Source organism: Bufo bufo, chromosome 1, assembly GCF_905171765.1.
Source record: "Bufo bufo chromosome 1, aBufBuf1.1, whole genome shotgun sequence".
Taxonomy (NCBI): Eukaryota; Metazoa; Chordata; class Amphibia; order Anura; family Bufonidae; genus Bufo; species Bufo bufo.
In genome coordinates this window covers 57660475-57666474 of record NC_053389.1, presented here as the reverse complement: position 1 = coordinate 57666474, position 6000 = coordinate 57660475, and the positions used below count along the sequence as shown (strand labels likewise).

General features: G+C 44.9%; 1 protein-coding gene across 1 annotated transcript in view; it reads left to right on the top strand.

Moving 5' to 3' along the window:
- The first annotated feature begins 1930 nt into the window (after positions 1–1930).
- Positions 1931–6000, top strand: part of LOC120995644 (NXPE family member 1-like) — a 68030-nt gene continuing 63960 nt past the window's right edge. The window contains exon 1 of the mRNA XM_040424995.1: positions 1931–2022. The gene's annotated coding sequence lies outside the window, so the exon portion shown is untranslated. The remainder of the gene's footprint in view (positions 2023–6000) is intronic.

Sequence of the window (6000 nt, the reverse complement as noted above, 5' to 3'; positions counted from 1 at the left end):
TGCCCTCCTTAGTGCCCCCAAACAAAAGAAATCCCCTTAAGTGCCCCCTTACAGTAGAATGCCCCCTTTAGTACCTCCACACCGCAGAATTCCCCTTTTAGTGCCCCCACAGAGTAGACTGCCCCTTTAGTGGGTTCCACACAGTATAATGCCCCTTTAGTGTCCCCATACAGTAGAATGCCCCCTTTTGGGTCACCACACAGTAGAATGACCTATTTAGTGACCCTACAAAGTACACTGCCCCTTTAATGCCTCCTTACAGTAGAATGCCCCTGAAGTGCCCCCACAGAGTAAAATGTCCCCTTTAACGCTTCCTTACAGTAGAATCCCCCCTTTAGTGCCTGCACACAGTAGAATGCTCCCTTTAGTGCACCCACATAATAGAAATCCCCCTTTAGTGCACCCAAACAATAGAAATCTGCCTTACAGTTGAATGCCCCCACACAGTAGAATACCCATTTTAGTGCCTCCCTCAGAGTATTCTGCCCCTTTTGTACCCTCTTAGAGTGGAATGTCCCCTTTAGTGCCCCCAAAACAGTAGAAAGCCCATTTTAGTGCCCTCCCACAGTAGTGATGCCCCTTTAATGCTCCTCAGAGTAAAATTCGCCCTTTGTGCCCCCTTCACAGTAGTTATGCCCTGTTAGAGCCCACACAAAGTAGTTATGCCTCCTTAGCATCACCACACAGTAGTTGTCCCCCCTTAATGCCCCCACATAGTAAAATGCCCCCTTTCGGTTGCCTGGATCTAGGGCAGTTGGGATGGGGATGTGGCCGCAGGATGTCCTGTACATATCTCTGAGCTGCTAGTGTCCCTCGTATCACTACTAAAGGTAACCGACTGTTGTATGTGATGGCTCCCCAGATCATCACTAGTGATGAGCGGCAGGGGCAATATTCGAATACGCGATATTTCGCGAATATTTGGGCGAATATTCACCATATATTTGAGAATTCGCGAATTCATGATCTCTAAGCATTATTTTCTTGATTGCGAAAATTCGCATAAAATTCGCCTAAAGGATTTGCATAAAAATTTGCATGAACTGGTATTTTAAAAAAAATTGAATATTCGCGATTCCGAATATATTTTGCGATATTCTAAATATTCGCGAATTCTCGAAGTGCCGATATTCGCGATTAAAATTCGCAATTCGAATATTCGTGATCAACACTAATCATCACACCAGCAGATGGGGCAGTGTGTCGCTCCACAGCAAAGGCAGGATTGAAGAGCTGACCACAAGGCCTCCACCTGGATTTATTAATGACAAGACACGTAATAGACACCGTGACACCAAATTTCCTTCTGCTAAGCACCTGGAAATGGACCGGGCAGAGACAGGGGTGTGTAATAAAGGTGCCACCTGTGTCTGGATGGTGGACAACGAAAGTGTGGATGCTTCTCATGCTTTTCAGCAGATCAAATGACGCCTCTCTGCTGGTGGTCTTTCTGGACCATCCAGAGCCTATGCATGAGCCCTCACATAACCACTGCTCCCTACACCTCCTAACAGCTAGGTCAGAACAGCCTACCTCGTGGGTAGTTTGTCAAAATGACCATACTCCTACTCTTAGGGCCAAGGAAGTGTTGCAGTCTGGTGGAGACATTCCTGGGAAACATTGCTCAAAGTCTGTAAACTGGGCACAATGTCTTCCAGCGCTTTGTAGAGGCCTATCTAGCAGTTAATGATCTCTCACCTAGAGGTACACTACCCAAAAGTAGCCCCTGAGAACCTTTTTATAGGGCATGGGGGGCATCGGGGAGCACTTTTACAGACCACACATGTAATCATTTACATATCTTCCTCACTGCATGCCAAGTTTTCCAGCAATCCGACATTTTTTATCAGGGTGCTTTTTTTTTGTCCATGAGTGTATACCTAGATATTTAGTATTTGTAATGCTCTGTACTGTTTCTCTGCAGACATAATGAATGCCCTCCAATCCTATAAAGGCTATCTGATATCACTGGCTGCATTCTGTTTCCTTGTGAGCATCATTTACCATTGGAAAATAATAAAGGTAATAGATGAAACAAGTTGTATAGTAAATGTTTTTGGTGTTCAGTAATCAATATAAGTAGTATAAAATGATAGTGGTGGTTAATTTACTAAAGAATAAGTTAAAAAAAAACTATATTAACAGCAGCATGTCATCTGTAGGCAATATGTATTCCTCATGCTTATGTAGATAAATTCCATACCTTAAACACATTAACACTTAAAGAGGTTGTTCCACGAAACATTCTACATTGTTCAAACCAAAATGTAAATAAAAATATGTATAGCCACAGAATGTATCTGTATAGCGCCACCTGCTGTTTCTTCTTTTCCTTATTTCGCCGTCCACCTCACTGAAGTGGTCGCATGTGCTCATTTCAAATCTTCAACTGCCTCCAGCCATATCTACTGTTAGAAGTTGTTGGATCACACTCTAGGTGGGGAATTTTTCGTGGGAGTCAGAAGACGGTTCCCAGGCCGAGTTGCAAGATAGAGAAAGACTCCTGAAAACCACTTGTATGCTTTAAGTGCAGAACTTTATTGCATAGGCCGTTTTCCAGTTCACAAAACATTTTTCGGCATATAGCCTTCTTCAGAACACTGGATGAGCCGCTTGTACTGGTATAGTAATATGGACTAGGGTCCGAGGTTTGGGGGCACTGTGGCCTGGAGTGCGCTTGTGGGATGTAGGCTGCTGCCCTGTAGTACCAGCACAAGCAGCTCATCCAGTGTTCTGAAGAAGGCTATATGCCGAAAAACTTTTTGTGAACTGCAAAAACAGCCTATGCAATAAAGTACTGCACTTAAAGCATACAAGTGGTTTTAAGGAGTCTTTCTCTATATATCTACTGTTAGAAGCTGTGGAAGTTACAGGGAGAGAGCTGCAACAGAAAGGACATGCTCTTGAGCTGGCAGCCTGATGAGAATCGAGCAGATCAATTGCAGCCATGAATGGGGAGATTTCTGGATCCATGTGAGGTGCAGGGCTGGTTCTAGCTTTGTTAGAAAGAGATTGTCATCATGTGCTATATGATGTCTGATTTTTATTTTATATCTATCATAGCGTAACCCCTTAATGGCCAAATGTCACATCTATCAGTATGTTTTTTGGAGTGTGGGAAGAAATCAGAGAAACTCATGAAGAACATATAAATTCCATGCAGGTGTTCCTGTTTTTCACAGAAAAAACTAAGATAAAAACATCCTGCACGGTATAATATACAAATGTGCGGATGTCCCTGGCCATATTATTGAAGAAAATCACAGAAATAAGATAATAATGCACTTAATAAAGTAGATGCAAGCATTATATATGGACAAAGTCCTCACTCTGATATGATAATATCTGAGACACTTAGCCAATATATTTTGATCAAAACACATCTGAGCCCGCCTACCAAGCGCCAAGGTGGTCTCAGGTCAGGCGGGTCCTACGCTAAACCTACCTAAGCCATTGGGCTTCTATATTCAGGAGCGCAGACGCCGCACATATGGTGTGCTGCTCCTAGTCACCTCCATGTGCATCAAGCAACCAATGGGAGGAGGAGCCAGCACACCCATATGTACCACCTAATCAAGGCGCTCTATTGGATAGGAAGGGCAAAAGTGCAGAGGAATGCTACTCCCAAGATAAAATAGGTGCGCATTCACACTTTAAGGTGCCACTCCCTCAAGCAAATACTACATAGACAAAGAAATCACAGAAAAAACTATGTAGTATTTGCTTGAGGGAGTGGCACCTTCAAGTGTGAATGCGCACCTATTTTATCTTGGGAGTAGCATTCCTCTGCACTTTTGCCCTTCCTATCCAATAGAGCGCCTTGATTAGGTGGTACATATGGGTGTGCTGGCTCCTCCTCCCATTGGTTGCTTGATGCACATGGAGGTGACTAGGAGCAGCACACCATATGTGCGGCGTCTGCGCTCCTGAACATAGAAGCCCAATGGCTTAGGTAGGTTTAGCGTAGGACCCGCCTGACCTGAGACCACCTTGGCGCTTGGTAGGCGGGCTCAGATGTGTTTTGATCAAAATATATTGGCTAAGTGTCTCAGATATTATCATATCAGAGTGAGGACTTTGTCCATCAGTTCCTGTTTTTCAGATCAAACCCAGGATCCCAGGACTGCAAAGAAACAGTAATAGTCACTCAGTAATTGCATTACATAATAGAGGGATGGCAAAATAGGAAGTTGTATAAAACGATGCTCCAGAAGTGTCATTACAAGGGGGATTCAAGTGCAGTGAGCCCAGGAGGAGCCAGAGTGGGGGACCCCCTGCTCTGGGGTACTGTACAAGTAGTTACTAAAACAGACATGTCAGGAGAGGTGACAGCTCCTCTGAAAAAAAATAAAAATAAAACTTTTACACAAGCATATTGGTAAAAGTATCTAATAAATTGAGGCTTGCAATGCAAATGCGGCCCACTTAGATGCAGATTCTTTCACCAAGGGAATGCACATTCACTGATGCACTGATTATTGCACCCACACCCATTTAGGTGTCACCTGATTATTGGATATCGTGTTGTAGTGCCATTTGTCACACACACAGGGGGTGGGGAAGTGACCACTGAACTCCACCCTCACCCCTGTCCCTGCCTACTTGCCTCGCAAGTCCTAGCGACAAGGGACAACTGGTCGACAAACCCTTAGCTAGGATAAGTGCAGGGAAGACAAACAACACATGTAACAGGAAGGTCTAACAAGCAGTGTCAAATAACCAAGAGAGCAGAAAGGTACCGGAGGAGCAGGCAGAGAATCGTCAGGACAAGCCGAAGTCAAAACCAGGAGGGAACGCCAAGACCAAAGGATGAGACGGACGGGAAATTGGAAGCCAAGCAGGAACAACCAGGTGAGTATATCGCTGGAAGGACCTCAATAACAGGCAATCTGTGGCCAGCAGATTGCCTGTTTAAATAGGGCGCTAGCAGAGTCATATGGTTACCACAGGGACGGATGACGCCGGACACGCTGATGAAATAAGCGTGCCTCGGCCGTCCCCGCCTCCTGGAACCACGCACAGAGCGCATTATGACAGTAGCCCACCCACTCCACACAGGGCCACCGGACCCAAGGCCTCAGGCGACAGCTTCTCAGGATGTTCCAAATGAAATTTTTTGACAAGTCTAGCGGCATAAACATCCTTAGCTGATACCCAGGACCTTTCCTCCGGTCCATAGCCTTTTCAGTGCACCAGGTACTGTAAGGCGTTACGGTCCGGACTCTCCTAACATCCAAGATTTTAGAAACCACAAATTCCTCAGAATTATTAACCAGTACCGGCGGTGGAGCGGACTGTGAAGGAACAACAGGAGTAACATGTTTTTTCAGCAGAGATTTGTGGAAGACGCCATGGATGTGGAAAGATTCAGGTAACTTCAATCTAAAAGACACTGGATTAATTACCTCCGTAATCTCGTATGGACCTATAAAACGAGGTGCAAACTTTTTTGAGGCCACCTTAAGAGGCACATTCTTAGAAGATAGCCACACCTGATCCCCAACCTAAAAATCCATCCCTTAGAATGTTTCTTATTAGCTTAGATTTTTTGGCTATTTTGAGCTTTTTCTAGGTTCGACTGAACCCAAGCCCAAACTGTGCACAGTTCTGACGAGACCTTATCCGCCTCAGGGTTAGACGAGGAGACAGATGACCCAGAATGAAAATGAGGATGGAAACCGTAATTGCAAAAGAATGGGGAGACACCAGCGGAGGAATTAACATGGTTGTTTATCGCAAATTCTGCAAAAGGAAGGTATTTAACCCACAACTGTTGCTCACCAGAGACATATGACCTGAGAAACTGTTCCACAGACCGATTAAGTCGTTCCGTCTGCCCATTACACTCAGGATGATAGGCAGACAAGAAGGACAATGAGATTTGGCACCTCTGACAGAAGGCTCTCCAAAACCTAGACACGAACTGGACACCCCTATCAGACACAATGTTTTTCAGGGACACCGTGCAAACGTACAATTTGTTCCACAAATAGAGGCCAG